Source organism: Maylandia zebra, linkage group LG13 (genome assembly GCF_041146795.1).
Source record: "Maylandia zebra isolate NMK-2024a linkage group LG13, Mzebra_GT3a, whole genome shotgun sequence".
NCBI lineage: Eukaryota > Metazoa > Chordata > Actinopteri > Cichliformes > Cichlidae > Maylandia > Maylandia zebra.
This window is the reverse complement of record NC_135179.1, coordinates 3,069,328-3,089,089: the sequence shown is the minus strand read 5'-3', so window position 1 is coordinate 3,089,089 and position 19,762 is coordinate 3,069,328. Positions and strand designations below refer to the sequence as shown.

General features: G+C 43.3%; 1 long non-coding RNA gene across 1 annotated transcript; it reads left to right on the top strand.

The window, feature by feature from the left end:
• The first annotated feature begins 1,074 nt into the window (after positions 1-1,074).
• LOC143421675 (uncharacterized) lies at positions 1,075-19,615 on the top strand. The gene is made up of 3 exons (XR_013101234.1): positions 1,075-1,102; positions 1,713-1,772; positions 17,331-19,615. It is a non-coding gene; the product is annotated as an uncharacterized LOC143421675 (long non-coding RNA).
• Positions 19,616-19,762: the final 147 nt, after the last annotated feature.

Here is a 19,762-nt window from a genome sequence, read left to right as displayed (position 1 = left end):
ACATCTGCAGCAGCACTACAGGTTGAAATGGGGGAAATGCCATTACAACTAAGAAGAGAGCAACTGACATTGAATTACTGGGCAAGTTTACAAGGACATGGTCAGGAACATCCGACAAAAACTGTTTTCCAACCGTGCTGGGAAAAAGAGAAAACGCAATTGAAAAGCTTTGGGTGGACAGTGGGACAGAAAGCAATTTAATATCAAGGTAGGGAGTGTGAAATGGCTTCAGTATTGTTAGCAGTCCAGTGGATTGAAGAAACAAAACCACTAAGATCTGTGATATGTTCAGACTCGAGCTCGTCACTGGCCAGTCTGCAAGACTGTCACTCAGACTGCAGACTGACATTCTGATAGAGATCCAGCAAACATTGTTCAGACTTGTTATGATGGGGCTTATGGTCACATTCTTATGGGTACCAGCGCATCATGGAGTTGTAGGAAATGAAACAGATAGGACAGCAAAAGTCGCAACAAGGAGACCGATGGTAGGTATGGATATTAGTGTGAGTAGGACGGAGATCAAGAGTAGAATACGATACAAAATGAAGGAAAGGTGGTGAAAGCAATGGGAGGAGGAGAGGAAAGGGCGATGGTTTTATAAAATCCAAAGGAAGGTGGGGGGAAATGAGAAGTACAGGAAGAACCAGGAGAGAGGAGACGATTATATCTCGACTGAGATTCGGACACACTGGTTTAAATAGCACATTGTTTTAATAGGTAAACACTGTACAGGGGAGTGTGGCTGCAGCAGGGAACAGGAAACAATAGAACATGTTTTATTGACTTGTCAGAGGTTTGATATTGAAAGGAGACAACTGATCAAAAAGCTGGACGATATGGACGTGAAGTTGGCCTTGATTGATTTGTTTCGCACCACCTCTGTAAGTGAAAGTTATCGGGCTGTATTTTGGTTTTTAAGGCAGACCCATTTGTTCGAGAGGCTTTAAAACATTTTTTTTGTCATGTTGGTCCAACTCCACACCAGTTGGTGGCGGTAATGCACCATTTTGCTGTTTGCCAGCCGCCAGTAAACCCTATACAGAAGAAGAATTTGTAATAATGGCAGCTTGACTTCTGGAGTGCATCTCTTAATGTTTGGGTAAGTCATGTTTTGCTTCTTTTGCTTTTTTCCAGGTGCTTCCTGTAGACAGGCAGGTAATTAGCATGAGGCTAGCTGTGAGGAGGCCCTGCCAGGAGGTCTCCATTTCCAGCTTTTAGGGGATTGCTTTGATGGCATTGTCTAAGAGGCGGATCTCTGTGACCTGGAAGGGAAAGTTGGAGGTGGCTGAGGATCCTCCAGCGTGCACGCAGGCCTGGCAGGTAGATTGATTTGCTGAACAAGTAGCTGCTTACATTACTCATTTAGCATTAACTTAGCTTTGATAGCCAGTGTTAGCTTAACCCTCTGATTAACTTGTGGTTCACTTCAACCACCCTGTGATTTTTAGTTGCCTGATCACCTGTCCAGGTGTTTTTTCGGTGCCAGAATTTGCTTGTGTCTGATCTCAGCTGTGGTCAGAGCAGCTGATCTTACCTTTTAAACTTCATCTGTAGTTGTGAATTACTGTTTCTTATGAAACAGCTGATTCTCCCCCCACACACACACACACACACCTTTTTGTTTGTTTGAGGTCTGACTGGATCTTTTTACTGTGTTTATTTTTATGCTAAGGTTTAATGGAGGTTTCTCATCTTCACCTGGTTTGTAGAATAGAAGAAGAGTCCTGGGATAGGATTTCCCCTCTGCAACAAAACAAGGCTTCATCACTGTAAGTACCTGCATTAAATATTTTGTCTGCAGTACCTTCACATGTATGCTGCTCAAAGAGCTTCATACAACCAAAGGAAGGAGATCGAGCACACAAGTTGTGAACTGAGCTCCTCTGAGGGGAGTCTGGACTCTCTCGTCCCTCCTTAGAACCACCTAAGTTTATGAGGTGGGTTAGGTACTAGAGCAGGGCGATATGACCAAAAATATTTATCACGATATATATTTGAAAATTTGTGATAACGATATAACTGACGATATAATTGACACTAGACAAAATACTTTACAACTCCTCAACTTTATTAGTGCAAAAAACCCATCAATGTATTTCCACTGAAACAAGCAGCTGTTTTTTATCTGCATTAAAGTTATATAAACTTTAACAGTGCAAATTCCTCACTGACAGTTTAACCAAAAGGCATTTCCAGTGGAAACTGGCCGACACATCCTCAGCATAACCAAGTATAATATCCACAGAACTTAAAAAGAGGTTATACACACACAATACGGTAATATTATGTTGAAGTACAGTACGTATCACTCCGCGAGGCTCCGCCTACGATAGCTGTAACGCTCCGACAATCCATCAAGCGGTGCGGCTTCGTAGCTTAGCAAAGTCGTACTGAAACATCTGACAGATTTTCGAGCGCCGTGCACATAAAATCGTCTCGAGGTCAGTAAACACAACCAGAGTTCATACATAAGGCGCACGGGATTATAAGGGGCTCTGTCGACTGTCAGAAAAATCAAAGGATTGATTTTAAGTGCGCCGTATTTTCCAAACAACACGGTAATAACGGCGGCCCGCTAGCATGCTCTACCAAAAATTGTGCTTTGTTGTGTATCTGACGGACGAAAGCTAAACCAGTTCCACCAGTGAAGCTGCAGCATTTTTACAAACCAGTTCTGGTTCATCGTTTCATTCAACGATCCACTTTCGCTCTTCTCATTCTGCGTCGCTGCCATGTGCGTATGTAAACAAAGGAACTGCGCATGCGCGTTTTACCCATATTCTATCGCCATATTTCATTTTCCTATCGTTGCCCAAAATTACACCGGTATTACCGTGAACGGTATGATATGGCCCAGCCCTATTAGGTACCATCTCCTAAATTGCCCACAGGTGTGAATGTGAATGGTTGATTGTAACTATGTTAAACAGTAACCAATGAAGTGTAAGTTTACTCTACTAATGCAGATGAGGAGCTCTGGTGCGTGAGGGAGTCACCTGTTTGGCAGATTCAGTTGTTCATTTGCACAACTAGATGTTTAAACGTTGCTGCTGTTTCCAGCCCACATCAGAAATACGAGCAGGTTAGACAGATTCTAATTTTACTGGATCTATGATTTTACATCACGCCACCACTACTGTGACTGCAGACCCACAGATCACAGTCCTGCAGAACTTTGATGGGGACAATAACATTAAACACCATCCAAATGCCTGTGATGAGTTTTTAGGGACATCTGTGAACTGAAGCTGCAGAAATAAACCCCAAACTAGCAATGCACAAGTTTAACCAGTGGGAGAAAACAAAGATTGCTCTCTCAACAACAATCTGTGTAACTACAGTCCAAAGAGAGAGCTTACATAACCCGACCACCTCAGACAGTTTGAGAACAAAACGAGGTGTATTATGGGACGGTGAAGACATGATGAGGTCAACTGGACAAGAATCTCATCAGTGCAGATCCAATTTAGGCGCTCAGATGGTGGATGGTGACCTTACAGCAGCGGGGTTATGGCTGGAGAGCTTCCAGTTCAGACTTCCACCCCTCCTGTTAGTCTTTTAGGGAAACCAGAACGCTGGGCCGCTTTACTGCTTTATTACTGGTAGACTTGCTCTGCAGGGCCACCACATTTTATATAATTTGGTGAATTATTCTTATTAATTATAATTATCGTCATTCTCTTCTTCTCACGGTTTTTTATCAGCACCATTCATGTGCGTTATGTATTCAGCATGTCTTAAAGCTGTAAGCACAGAGGGATGCTGTATAGTTTAATTTTTGCTTGATGCAATGTGCATAAAGTTAAAAGATTAAAACTAATTAGGGCTGCCACAAATTATTATTTTGATAGTCGACTAGTCACTGATTATTTTTGCGATTAGCCGACTAATCAGATCATCATCCATTGGACGTTAAACGTACAGCTTATTGCAGCATCTGCTCTTATATAACTATCATTAGCTTACAGCTTTAAGTGTTTAAGGTCTGTGCTAACTAAAAATAAAGACAAGATGATAGTTTATTACATTTTAATGAAATCTGCAGATTGTTTCGGTGAAGTTTAATAAACTCCTTGCTATCTAAAATATAACGGGACACCGGAGTAAATTCTCGAGCATCTCACACTTCTGATAATCAGCTGTCTGCTTGACGTTTATTCAGCTGTGTAAAAACTTTAATCTCAGCCAAACCGATTTACTCAGGAACAAATAAAATACTGAAAAAAGACAAACAATAACATTTTTAAGTTATCTAAGTGACTTATACAGTGGGGCAAAAAAGTATTTAGTCAGCCACCGATTGTGCAAGTTCCCGCACTTAAAATGATGACAGAGGTCAGTAATTTGCACCAGAGGTACACTTCAACTGTGAGAGACAGAATGTGAAAAAAAAATCCATGAATTCACATGGTAGGATTTGTAAAGAATTTATTCGTAAATTAGGGTGGAAAATAAGTATTTGGTCACCTCAAACAAGGAAAATCTCTGGCTCTCACAGACCTGTAACGTCTTCTGTAAGAAGCTTTTCTGTCCCCCACTCGTTACCTGTATGAATGGCACCTGTTTGAACTCATCATCTGTATAAAAGACACCTGTCCACAGCCTCAAACAGTCAGACTCCAAACTCCGCCATGGCCAAGACCAAAGAGCTTTCGAAGGACACCGGGAAAAGTATTGTAGACCTGCACCAGACTGGGAAGAGTGAATCTACAATAGGCAAGCAGCTTGGTGTGAAAAAATCAACTGTGGGAGCAATCATCAGAAAATGGAAGACATATAAGACCACTGATAATCTCCCTCGATCTGGGGCTCCACGCAAGATCTCATCCCGTGGGGTCAAAATGATCATGAGAACGGTGAGCAAAGATCCCAGAACCACACGGGGGGACCTGGTGAATGACCTGCAGAGAGCTGGGACCAAAGTAACAAAGGTCACCATCAGTAACACACTACAACGGCAGGGAATCAAATCCCGCAGTGCCAGACGTGTTCCGCTGCTGAAGCCAGTGCATGTCCAGGCCCGTCTGAAGTTTGCCAGAGAGCACATGGATGATACAGCAGAGGATTGGGAGAATGTCATGTGGTCAGATGAAACCAAAGTAGAACTTTTTGGTATAAACTCAACTCGTCGTGTTTGGAGGAAGAAGAATACTGAGTTGCATCCCAAGAACACCATACCTACTGTTAAGCATGGGGGTGGAAACATCATGCTATGGGGCTGTTTTTCTGCCAAGGGGACAGGACGACTGATCCGTGTTAAGGACAGAATGAATGGGGCCATGTATCGTGAGATTTTGAGCCAAAACCTCCTTCCATCAGTGAGAACTTTGAAGATGAAACGAGGCTGGGTCTTCCAACATGACAATGATCCAAAACACACCGCCCGGGCAACAAAGGAGTGGCTCCGTAAGAAGCATTTGAAAGTCCTGGAGTGGCCTAGCCAGTCTCCAGACCTCAACCCCATAGAAAATCTGTGGCGGGAGTTGAGAGGCCGTGTTGCTCGGCGACAGCCCCAAAACATCACTGCTCTCGAGAAGATCTGCATGGAGGAATGGGCCAAAATACCAGCTACTGTGTGTGCAAACCAGGTAAAGACCTATAGTAAACGTTTGACCTCTGTTATTGCCAACAAAGGTTATGTTACAAAGTATTGAGTTGTATTTTTGTTATTGACCAAATACTTATTTTCCACCCTGATTTACCAATAAATTCTTTACAAATCCTACCATGTGGATTCATGGATTTTTTTTTTTCACATTCTGTCTCTCACAGTTGAAGTGTACCTCTGGTGCAAATTACTGACCTCTGTCATCATTTTAGGTGGGGGAACTTGCACAATCGGTGGCTGACTAAATACTTTTTTGCCCCACTGTATATCATGTTTAACCTGAGTAGCGAAAGACGGCGGTGGGTTTGAAAACGATTTGCCGGGAGTCCGGTGTTCTCACGGCTCTAGTGACCTAGCCCCCGGCTCGCTATCAAGCTAGTGGGTAACAGACGTCTCCGAAAACGTCGGAGCGCTTTTGAAAATATGTAGTGTCTTGATAAACTGAGCAGATATTTGAGGTTTACACAGCTACATTCTCGCCTGAAAATATGTTAAACGTTTATTTTGTGACCCAGAAAGAATAATAAGAGTAATATTAAAACTAACTAGCTGCCGCCATTGTTGGAAACTGAGCTGGGCTGCGCTATGAATTCTGGGACACAGCTTCTTCTTCTTCTTCGGGGTTTAACAGCAGCTGGCATTGTCACTACCCGATCCGTACCGGAAACCCGATCGGTACCCCGCATGCGCAAATCTTACGTCACTTCCTCTCTTTGCCAACATTGCGACATTCAATATATTTGAATGATACGGTTAGCGCCCAGTTAGCTCCTAGCATTTCCCAACAGCTCTGCCTCCTTTTCGACTACCGGGACATTTAAACAATGGATAATCCATATCCGCAACAAATTTTTGCTTTTCTCCTCAACAGAAAGCGTTCCCCGATTGAACAACAGCGCCGTAAAATAAGAAGAATGGCGCCTAATTACAGAGTTAATAATACAGACTTTATAATATGTCACGTGAAGATTCAGCAGCCAGATGAAGTGTTTACTGGCAATTGACAGTGATAGCGGACATCATCATCACTATTCCAGTCAATCCTCTCCACACAGACGAGCATAAACACACTCGATTATCACTAAATCAAATTTAACACACGTTTGTAATGACGCTAATTCAGTTTACAATAAGGTTCATTCGCTCAGTCAGCAGGTGGCGGTATCCTCGTACACTGGGGAGTACACTGCCATTAAACGAACAGAAGAAGAAGAAAACCCCTGCACATGCGCGGTACGGATTGGGTAGACCCGATCTGTCACTATCTTTTTATTTTTTTGTTTTTGTCTACATTATATTAAATGTTTCATTATCGGAAACATTTTAAGAGATACTTGTTATTCTTAACATCTTAACAGATACTCTGACCTGTAACTATCGTAAAACGCTTCGACCGGAAGTAGACACCTTTCGCGCATGCGGGGTACCGATCGGGTTTCCGGTACAGATCGGGTAGTGACAGGCATCCTTGTACATGCAGTGCTGCCATCTTCTGTTTCAGTCCGTTATTACACTCTTAAATCCTGCTACTTGTTCCTGCGTCTTTTGGGATCTTACAAAGCTTCAAACGACGCGTCGACTATTAAATTAGTCGTCGACGATTGTCGACTAATCGTGGCAGCCTTAAAACTAATACAACAAGTTTTAAAAAGAGACTTTTCCATTTGATTCAGTTTTATATGATGCAGAAAAAGTAGAATTGGGCTAAAAGCTCTTTGGCTTTATTACGCATTCAGGTTGTGTATCGTGTTTTTAAAAAGTAACTAAGTAACTAATTATTTTGAAAATATGTAATCAGTAAAGTAACTGGATTACTTTCTTGGTGAAGTAATCAGTAACTAATTACTATTTTCAAGTAACCAACACTGGTTGTGCTGTCTTCGTATTAGCTTCACTGTAGCGCTGTAGATGGTGCCCACTGTAAGCTAGCCCAGCATCACTAACCCTCATAAGTCTTCTTCTTCATGGACGTCAGGATATCAAACCTAACCCCCTAACAGCTGGAAGAACAGCCTGATGTACTGCTCAGTTTATTGGAGCTGAAATAATTTAGGCAGTTTTTTAACTCTCAGTGAGCCTCAGTGTTTGATTTTTGGGACTTGCAGCTCCAGATTCTCGTACTAACATTACTCCAGGGAAAACTTTCCTCCCGAACATCGTGCGTCGATTTCGCTCCCACGAACTGGCCTGCTTCTGCTTCTGCAGAGCTGTTTTGTGGTCCTCTCACGAGCGTCGCCCTCCTGCTGCTGCTGTTCCTGAACATTTTCCTCGTTGCAGATGGTTTCGGGCTCGTAACCCCGGCTCTCAGCTCACCATGGGTGTTCGGGCTAGCAGTGGATGTGAACTCTTGGGGAAACGCCGGGCATGATTAGGCCATGTTTTTCTGCTGTCATTAGAACACAGTGGAGATACTCAGCTTAATGGGGAGACACATCGGAGCTAATTGCCTCAATTTGGATGAAGCCCTGTGACAGCTCGCTGGTGAGGAAGGGCACACACAAGGTCAATTGTCCTGCGCCTGAATGCTAAACTCATTTCTGATGTGTTATGATTGACCAAGTAGACATTAATGAACAAGGAAGGGTCATTATTTCAGGGTTCAGGGAGTACAGAAACCGCGGCCAAGCACAAGAAGCCCGTTTTCCGCCTCGTTGCTTCCAGCTCGCCGACCAAAATCATATCATTTCAACTTTCGTCATCCCAACGTCAGTCCTTGTCATTTGGAAAATGACCTGCGATAAAGTGATTCCCAGGGCTCTCCATCTGTCCCTCTAGTGAATCATCAGTAAATCACACGGTGGAATCAAAAGCCGAACAGTGAACTGCGACCTTTTGAGCACAGTGGCAGGTTGTACTGCCAGCTCCAACAGATGGCGGGCAGTGACGAAGAAAGGCCCTCTCAAAGACGCAAGCGCGTGCGGTGTTTACGTAAATACATAAGCACGTTACAGTTAACAAAAATCACATGAAATCCCATGATCCCCCCACGATTCCCCCAGAGAGGAACGGTGACCTGAAGCAGAACAACACGAGCGCAGAGCTCGACGTGACGCCGGTGTGGCTGTACGTACAGTACGCTCTCAATGAATTACTGACGGACTTTGGTCCATGTAGAGGGAGGAGGAAAGTTTAAGGACAGAAACATTACGTTCATTTTATTATTGAGCAGGCCACAATGGCGCTTCACTACTTGAACTTTGAACGTCATACATTTAATGTAGTTCAAAGCATCTTTGTAAAAGTTGATTTTCCTTCTCTTTGCTTATAATTCAAATGAAAAATAAATGGAAGAAAGACGTGTACATGAACAGACTGCGGCTCTGTCCTGACGCCGGATGATTTTAGCCGTAAACCTCGTCTTGCACTGAGAACCAGCCTGACTCACTTTATGGCAGCGACGGTCAGAGCTGACGGCTGAATGTGAGTCGAGCGATCCACAGACGACTCCGGGGCCCTGCAGCAACCTGCTGCTGAAACAGATGCAGTCAAACTTTGTCTCTTTGTGAAGTTGTTCACTTTGCCTAAATGATCCTTCCACTGCAACTGTTACATTTAAAAGGAAAAAACGTAATTTTATGTTATCTCTGTTTGATCTTTTGACGTCTACTCTGATCTCGGACCATCCGAGTATCAAAAAGTAATCGTGCACGTCCAGTAATTGGTCATATTTTTTATTTTCTTTCCCAATAAGCTGTTGACAGTACTTTGCTGTCCTGCTGCTCTGTTACAGCAAACATTTTGTTTGGTTGAGACATAATGTGATGAAAGAAACACATTCATGTCTCTGAGTATCCACATTTCTTCATCATCATCATCCCACCCTGACCTGCCAGGCTGAGCTCTAAATGTGAACTGAGGGGGGAGAAAATACTGTGATGTTTTTAATATCATTTTTCTTTTTCTTATGTTTAACTAAAGGTGAAATACTATCATATATGAAGTGAACATAAACACATTAGAATATAGAAACTTACAAGTTATGATTTAAAAAATCATGAAATGTACTGGAAACCATACAGATTCAGAAATCAGCTGTTCTAATAGTCATATTTGGATTCAGCACATTTTATCTGTGAAGCAGGCGACGTCGGTCTGATGCTTCCACAGATTCATTTCCTCTTTTGTTTTTGTTGACAGAAGGCAAGTTTAGAAAAGTTTGTAAAGTTATAAAAGTAATTATTTCACCGTTTTTTAGCTCACGTGGATGAAGGATGTCAGCTTTATATTTTTTCTCAGGCCATGTTAAAGACTAACAAAGGAATAAAGTAATGAGCAGTGTACTGGATTACTTCTGACAGGCCACTGTAATGCATTACTTTTGTTGAGTAGCAGCTTCAACGCTGTAATTCAGCAGTAACATCTGGACCTCTGGGTGTCACAGTTTAACACAGAGTAACATTAAGCACCTTTTTTTTCCTGGTTAAAGTTTTGAATAATAATAACAATAATAGTAATAATTTTATTTATAGGCACCTTTAAAGACCCTCAAGGTCAGAGTACAGTAGTGCAACCAAATAAAAACATAAGGTAAACGAGTATGAAAGTATAAAAGCTAAAGAAGGTCAAACTGGACTAAGACTGAGTCATGATGAAGGGGATGCAGTTATGAACAGATGGGTTTGAAGATGTGATTTAAAAGTAGAGAGTTTGTGATCCGGAGGTCTGGTGGAAGTGGATTCCAAAGTCTCGGGCAGAACAACTAAAGGCTCTGAGTCCTGTGGTAGTCAGGCGAGCAGGTGGAACAGACAGAGGGGAAGCTGAAGAAGAGTGTACGAGGGGGTGAGTACGTAAGACGAGATCAGATATAAGTGCTTTGAGTGCGAGGCACGGTGCAGACGCTGTGATCCTGTTTCACGTTGCAGCAGCGTCGTTTCTAGGCTGCTGCGGGCGCCCTGCATTGGTTGTGACATGTTCCAGCAGTGCCATCATCACAGCCCTGTAACTGTAACTGTCCATACTGACGCAGAGCCACGCCCGAATTACTGCCGTCAACTGCATCAGTGCCCAAGTTTAAAGATGTGTTTGACACACTGCTCCATCCTGCAGAAGTTCACAGTATCTGTATCAGTACTGGCCCAGTGTTTGCTTGGTTTTGGATTGATACCAAGCTTTGCAGTCTCGCATATCGCTGCTGTGAATCTCTGAGCTCCGGCTCTAAGAGACAGACTCACCTCTGCTCACCTGTCTCCAACCCAATAACAGATGGGTCACGAGTTTGAGTCCCTGTTCCATCAGATGTCCAGACAAAAATGCACATAATGAACCAAAAACAAATATTTAAAGCTTTTTGCTGGTCCGTGTGGCACAGTAGCGTGACCTGCAGCAGGAACCAACATCTGCACATCACACAGGCCAAAACCTGTCGGCCTTTTTGTGCACCAAAGTATCTTTACTACTGTAAAGAGCAGCCCTACTGTACTGAAGATGAAAATAATCAGACTTAAGTTAAAATCCACTGAAACGAAACGTAAAGTCTTAGTAAATGTTTCAACCAAAACATCTGTTAAGGAGAAAAATGGATAAGAAGCTTTTATTGTCACATTGTCAGTCTTCTCATTCAGCGCAGCTCTCCCATAAAGAAACACAAGAATACTATAAATAACAAGAAAGAGCTGGGTGGAGGTGCAGAGACGTGGGAGGAGGATGGGGTGCGTGCCGTCATCCCAGACACACTGGAGACACTTTAACAAAGAAACAACACGCTAATGACCTCCGTCACACAAAAACACACCAGTCCTTCAGATCACATCACATCATGTTTCCCTGATACAGGAAAGCTCGCCGGAGCTGTTTTTACTCACATCCTTCAGTCCCGGCAAGGATACAAGAAAATCACAAACATCAGTGTGAAAAAATGATCATGAAGACAAAAATCATGGAAACAGCTGAAAAAGCTTCAACTAAAATCAAAGCAATAACATATTTATTCCAGAGTAATGCACCAAAACGTTTAAGACAGAATAACAAAACTGCAAACAACTGAGAGGAATGTGTTCGTCGTTAACCTACCGTGTCCTGAAATGTGGTGTTATTGATAACTGTGTTGATACTTTGATTCAACACAGTTATCAATAACTGTTAAATGATTAAATCATCTTTTCACTGCCGCCATCCCCGCTGCTCATCGACCGATGAGTCATCAGTGTAGACACGAGCTTATAAAAGGGGCGGAGCTTGTAACCGTAACCCTCTTACTGTCCTCACTTGAGGGTCTGGAGGATCCCAGAGGTCTGATTGGTCAGTAGGTGGTGGGTTTGTGAATCAAAGCAATAATAATTTCAAGTGAGTTTTCATTTTATTGAAACACATTTATGGCTTTATTATTGAAATAAAAGCGTTTTCCAGTAAAAAGCACTGAATATTAAACTAAGCATCAGATCTGATAAATGGTTAAATGAGCACATGAGGTGTTTTAAGTTTTACTAATTTATCAAATTTACATTAAAAAAAAGTCTAATTTATTGAATTAAAGTTGCTTAAAAATAAACTCTCACACACACAAAGTTTTCCTTGTACTCTGAGCAGAGCATCACTCTGCACTTTGCTGTCTGTGCTGACAGCCGTCACTCCACCTGGACTCTACTGGCTTTCCTCATTTCTCTAATTTGTGCTTCCTGAGTGTGACCCGGAAATCCGAGTACGGCATGTCAGAGGACGTCTCAATTCCCAAAATGTGTGTGGGGGACAGAGACGGGAGGAGGAGGAGGGTGTTTGTGGAACAACAAATGCAAAAGTTTACCCTCATAGTAAGAATATTTTCCCAGCATGTACATGAATGAATCTGACGCTTTAAAAATAATTTTGCAGCACTTTTTAACCTGCATAACTTCATAAGTACAGCTGATTAAAAACCACAACCAATCAATTTTATACACTTAGAAAATCTGTAAATGTACGAACTGGGAAAACATTCACATCATGAAGGTCATGTTATTAAATATGTGATGCTCATATAAAGTCCAGATTAACTGGAAACAGTTTAATAAATTCAAAATGTGTCGGGAACTCAAAATATTCGAGTAAAAAGTTGTTTCTGTAATATTTAACACAACTTAATCTATATAAATACTCTGAGTATTCAAGTTCCTTTGTTACTGTTAATATTACGACTAATAATAATTGACTCTTAAAGGCAGTTATTAAGGTTTTTTAGGAATAATTTGGTAACTTAACAATATAAATGTATAAATTATGAATGTGTACTTTTATTATTACTGGTATAACAAATATCAGCATTTCACATCACAGTTCCCGATCATCTAAACAATCACAACAGCAAAAAGCATGGAATACAAATGAATTTCAGGTATTATTAATTATCATCAGAATGAGACATGAATATGAATTGTGATTGTCATTAAAGGCTATGAGGAGTTACAGTAAAGTAGGGAAATAAATATGCAAATTTGACTTAAGGGATGATTATTTTGTGCCATGCTGTTAGAGTAAAATATCTATATTTAATCGATTAATAGAAAAGTTTTGCAAAAATGACAGAAAAAAATCTGCCACAAAAACTAATAAAACTGGATGGAGGAGCAAAGAATTGGGGGGGGGGGCAGAGTTTGGGTCCACGCTGCCCTTTTCCACCCTCAAACACCACTGGTGGCAGATTCAACTGCTGTAGCTGCTAGCCAATCACCTCTCGCCATTTGCCCTGTCACCCTGCATCATCATAGGGGTCAAAGGGCGCTGTGCCTCCCAATTAATGGGCCACGGAGCGCTTCAGTCAGCCCCTCCCCTCCCCAAACTCCCACAATTCAGCAGGAGGCAGAAATGAAGCAGAAGCATTTGGGGGTCGGATATTTTCCGGCTGCCCCCCCGCACACCTCCGTCCCTCCAGCTGCTCTGAGTTTGCGTCCGGCCGTGGGTCGCCATCACCCACAACCCATTTGCACCTGCGTAGAATACCTGCCGCGTTTTGCCAGGCGAAAAAGCGCGGGCGCACGTTGCAAGCTCCCCGTTCCCCCGGCGGTAACTGTTCACCCTTGTAATCAGATCATGCCCGCTGAAGGGTCAGGAACAAAGGCATGCAAATTCTAATTAAATGCGCAGCGTTGGAACAGGCCCCGTTTGATCGCTGAGCCCTTTCATGCCCCCTAATCGCTCCTGACAGCCCCTTCCAACAGATTCTGTGCCAAACTTCTCGATTCAACTGAGGGGGATTTTTGAACTTTGCTTTCTCCTGCAGCCTTGGCTCCGGGTCTGTCAAACAATCCAAATCAATGACCCAATTGACCACTGGTCCCCATGTTGATAACCTCAATGAGCTCTATGTTGCCATTCATTGAGTCAGAGGGCGAAATGCCGATAGCATTTTATGGTAATTAAACATTTGTTTGGCTCCTAGCTTTGAATACAAACACTGGAGGAGGGGTCCGGAAAGCACGGGCCGGCGCTGGGAGAAGGGGGTGGATGCAGGTGCACGGAAAGGACGGAGAGACGGGTACAACCGCGGCACTTTCCCACCAACATGGCCTGGCGCCACCGGCACACTCATTAGGTCATGACAATAAAGAAGTGGGCATTTTTTTTTGTTTTATTAAAAAACTCATTAATCCCACAACAAAGGGCACATACTGACCTCATTGGTGCCCCTGTTATCTGAATATGCCTTTATATAATGGAGTGTCTAATTGCAGCTCTGTGCGTAGCAGCTTTCCCTCCGTCTGACCCGGCGGTATTTGGTGTGAGAGGAGGGAAAGGGGAGCTAAAAACAATTGCCCTCTGGGGGCAAGCACTGACCTAATGGGAAACCGGCTCGAGCTTTAGTCTGTGACGCTGTTGGAGGCTCGAGGCTTTCCACAGGTGGGGCGCTCAGGGTGACGACCCCCGAAGCTTTTAAACATGTAAACCTTCGGCTGCGAGACCTGAACACGTCGACCCCTGCAGCACGGTGGCTGCAGGTGGCTCGGTTTGGTCCAACAATTCTCCTCGTCTTCGTCCTGAAGCGTCTCGGTGCCGACGGCTGGAGGTCGGCACCCCCGAGACTCCAACGGTGTGAATCTCGTTCTCTGGCATTCGCGACGCCTGTGATGTCCAGGGACTATTAGCGCGACGACTCTCCAGGCCGGATTTTTATTCTATAAAAGAATTCATTTAAATTACATTTAAATTTGAGATTTATTGAAGACAATCTATCCAACATGGTTAACCGATCTCTACTGGAAACCCTTCTAAAACTCTCCTGTTTCTTCCTTTCACAATAAAAGTCCTTCACACAAGAGTGTGTGACTGCTTTACGTCGAATGCGGCAAATTTACAAGAAAAAATTGGTAAATGTGCAACGTAGTGCACATCACTCCTTGTTGGCCGCCCCTCCCTGGGCCTGGTTCTGCTGGAGGGTTCTTCCTGTTAAAAGGGAGATTTTTCTTCCCACTGTTGCCAAAGCGTTTGCTCATACGGGGTCTCATGATTGTTGGGTTTTCTCTGTATTATTGTAGCGTCTTTATCTTACAATATAAAGCACCTGAGGCAACAGTTGTTGTGATTTGGGATTTAATTTAATTTTCCTTTTTTTGTACACGTGTGTAAAAATTCGGTTTCTGGTCCATTACCTGATCAAACAGGTGTTTGTTTCTCACGCAGTGTTGATTCAGTCAGATTACATTTTAAATACCACATTTGACTGACAGCTTCGAGTGCGTGTAACTCTGAAAATATTTGTGGTATGAAGGTAAAATTTTGCATGGCTTCATTAAACATACTGAAGTTACTGTACAGTGAAAATCAGCTGATTCTGATGTGTTTCTTTAAAAATATGTGGATGTTTTCAAACTAATGACTTCATTTGTTTTGTGTGCTGATCACCTGACAGAAATAATCCTGCTGTTAACATAAGCCTCAGTGCCTCGGGTATAAATGGAAAATGTAACCTTTACATGACTTCCTCCCAGCTTTGTGTCACGCTCAGCGAATACATGTCAGTCACACTTTGACAGAGAGGATTTTAATTAATGCTGCGAATATTTGTGTAGGAGGACGCCGAGGTGTACGGCTCAGGGGGGGAACGGGGAAGCCAGTGCAGACGTGACTGAGCCTAATGCAAAACTTGTTTTCACGATAAAAGCCGGCGTGAAGAGAAGCGTGTACGGAAGATTAACGGCAACCTGCTCTGTAAAGGCAGCGAGCGGTCACATGGAAAGATATTAAGTGGAATAGGTGAACAAGAAGTTCGAGATCAGATTGTGTGTTTGTGTTATTAGATAATAGATCAGATGAAACTCTGTCAAAACAGGAAATTCATCATCAGGCAGCTGAGAATTTAAATCTGATGTTTGGCTTTCTTTCATCTCCCACGATAACACGTTTGCATCTCCACTGTCAATTTTCCAGCAGGCTGACATCAATATGGAGAGCCACACCCATATCTCTGTTCCTGATGGTGCCACAGCTACAGCCAGTTCCTCACATGTCCAACAAAAACTGTAGTTACTGGATGTGGAGGGTGATAAATGAGTCAAGTCATTTTCTTGTTCCGGGTGCTGGAAACTGGATCCAGGGATCCAGGAGGTGCTTCCCACTGTCACAAAGTGCTTCCTCATCAAACGGTTGTTGGATTGTTGGGGTTTCGCTCTAATATTGAACTATAAAGAACCTTGAAGCGACTGTATATTGTGATTTGGTGCTAAAGCTGAAGCAAATCCATGGAAATGATCCAAATGTAGGTGGTCGCATAACAAATAGCAGGTGTGGTATTGTATCACTTCCTGTGGTTCAGTGCATTCTGGTGTTCTGCTGCTAGTTGATCATCCCAGCTCTATTACTGCCCATCTTTTATGTTGCGACCTATTTCACACTGTAAGTTACACAACTTTTATCCAAGCACATAATCTTTGGCTCAGTGTTCAGTTATTGAACTCTTTTGGGTCTGTTTGCTGAACCTTTAGCTTAACTACTATCTATAGCGACCTGCAGCTACGTCACATGTTATTTACTCCTTGCTAATGCTAATGCTGCTAGCAACAAACAGACTTTTAGTTGGTGTAGAGGCACAGCTCTGCACCGCTGAAGGAAACCCTGCAGAGAGCCAGACCCCTGTAGCCGGTGTGGGTTAGAGTAGCTCCGCCCTGGTTAGCTGTCCCTCAGCTCACCCTCAACTCTGCATCACACCCACTGTGGGAAATACTCCGCTTATTGGAGATTCTGTACTTAGAAACATGACACAGGTGCACTTCAGCATTTAAAACTGCTGCCTCGGGAGAAATTTAGTAAAACTGTAATTCACGTCAACACCTGGTAACATTAACTGGAAGTCGAGAAAATGATGCTGAAACAATGTTGGACTCTGAGGTCTTCTCTTAAACCAAACTGCCATATTTTTCTGACCCTCGGTAATTCTTAATGTTTAATGTTAACCGAGATATTTCCAGTGACAGTAACATTAAAAATAAGATTTAAAAACCTGAACCTAAAGATGATCTGCTCCACCACAAACCCCACCAGCCTGCAAATCATCCTGCAAACTCTTACTGTCGGATTACTATGTCACAATATTAAACACATTGAACTATATAAATGAAATTGAACTAAATCTTAAAAAATTGTCTAATTTCCAGAAACCAAATCAGTAGATTAGCTGTTGTGACTTTTCCATGACCCGATTTAAAGTTTGGCATCAACTGTTTGGGAATTAAAGCCATTTTATACACAATTAGAAGCAAAAATAATTGGACGATTAACCACGAGCAGTTTTTGAAGCATGTTTTATGAATTTCAGAGGGAAACCGTTGTAGGAGATGAAAATGAAGAAGCAGGAGGTGGAGGTGCAGACTGTCGGTCAACACGGCGTTTCCTCTCCTCTGGGACGTCTGGATGACTGAATCACTCATCTCTCCTCCTGCACCCTTTCATCTGTCCTGCACTCATCACTCCGTCACCACAGCCTGTTTGGTTTCCCTCCACATTAACCTCTGCAGAGCCGCTGTTCTTACAACCGTTACAACCAGCCGGCTGTCACGCTCAGTGCAGACAGCAGGGTTGTTGTTTTTGTCGTTATGTTAAAAGGAGAAACTCCACAAGCCTCCAAACATTATTTAAAATGAAGAAGATGTCGCAGCTCATTTATGTAACATTTGAATCTGTGTTTTTGCCTCTTGCTCTTTAAACTCTCCTCCATTCTCCTCCTCGGCTGTGACCTCGGCCTCCCTGCCTCCTGCTGTGGCATCCCAGAGGCCCTCCTTCCCCTCCGGCCCCACCTCCACAGGAAAACCCGCAGACTGCCGCCAAATGTCTCCGCACATTGATTCTAACCCCTCGCTCCGATGCGGCAAGAGGCCCCTCGCAGCATCGTTCGCCGCAGGCTTCGGAAATACCTGAGAGCGCGCGCCGCTCCTCTTCCCCACTTTGACCCGAGTTCACCTCCCGAGTTCACCTCCCGTGACCTCCGCGCTCAAAATTACATTTGTAACTCTGATTTTACAAACAGAGGCTTTTTTTTTCCAGCTAAAAACAAAAAGTTTATTAAATTTTTCAAATTCCCGTTTCCAGGCGTTGGACTTCATGGAAACGAGTTATTGTGTGATGCATTAGGATGATTGACAGGCTGGAAAGATAAAACGATGTTGATTGTGTAGGAGTCGTAAACTCAGCTGACGGATGTTGTCAGCATATCTACTTTATCTCTCTTCTTAGGCTTCACCTGACAGGTTTGAAAAGCCGAGCCGTCTTTGTCTCCATTATACTCACATTTTGATCACAAGGTTCAAACATCTCAATTTATTGATTCATGACGTTCACAGTAGGAAAAAACCCTCATGAAGTCTGACCGGTTGCCCATGAGGAGCACGCTGGAGGTCGTTTGCTGGCAGGGCTCCTCCTCATGTAAAGGAGCAGATACTGGACCTGCTGCAGTTCCTGCTGTTTAATGGCTGTCTCCTGGCTTCTCCTCCACACTCGTGACACTGTGCTGGCAGACAAGGCAAACCTTCTGGTGACGGCACGCGTGGATGTGCCGTCCTGGAGAAGCTCGTCTAATGCTAACTGAAGCAAAACCAGCGAGAGGTCAGGAGATGATGGTCTGACCACTGCCTGCCAAGCCATTTCTTTTTAGGCTCATCTTGTTGCCTCTCCAGGTGCCCTGCTGTTTTCCCTGCTGTCACTTTTTACCTGCACAGGTGCAAATACATGGTTCCTGCTTCCTGGAAGTTTAACTGAAGCTCTGCTGTTCTGTGACGAGTTTCATCAGGTTTGGGGAGTCGGTTTGAATTTACTGGTGATGTCAGTCAGTCGGAGTCGTGTCATGTTTGTGTCGGCTATGAGGAAGACCTAGTTCAGTTTCTTTTGGTTCCGTCTTCTGTTTTTGTCTTTGTTTAAATGCAGAGTAAATGTTGACTTATTGACTTGAATGATGACGTGGACACAGAACAGTTTCCTCTCTGGGGATTTTTGTTACGTTAAAAACGGCCTCATTTTTATAGTGAGCGTGGAGCAGAAAGCTGGAAGTGTAGATGTAAATCCAGAGTGGGTTTAGATGCGTGGAGGCTGCGGAGAACTACAGACGTGTCAGAGTAAACTGGTCCTCAGGCGCCATCTGGTGGTCTGAGCAGCACACAAAGAAATCATGCAGAAGAAGTAAAAAGTAAGTACAATTGTACTTATATAGCACCTTTCTAGATAAAAAGATCACAAAGTGCAGTAGTAAAAATCATCTGCGGACATGCATATGTTATGATTCAGTGTTGTGGTTGTTTGTGACTCCTCCCACCAGAGGATTGCTCTGGGTTTTCCCTCTTTTCTCTCTCAGGCACAGACACCTGGGTGTGGCTTACTGGAGTCCAGTGCCTGCTGAGTCCGTGGGTGGAATTCACTCCTGCTCCATGATTGGGTAATTAGTTGATCACCTTTCACGGTTGGTGCGTGAGTGGGGCCAATTTCTTGTTGCACCCCTAGAACGTCACACATATTTATCATACGTATCACCTTGTTAAGCTCAACTGTAAAATTTGAAGTTATAACTAACAGACTCTATAATAATAACTTGCATCATTTTAAACACTAGAGGATGACGAGGCGTCATATCAGTTACCTAACAAATAAACGGGGCTTGTTAGAGGTGATAACTCCCCCATCCTGGCTCTGCCTTGCTGTAGCATGTGTGTTGCACCTCATCAATCTGTAAGCATGGGAGCAGTCCCTTAGGGGAAGGTGTAG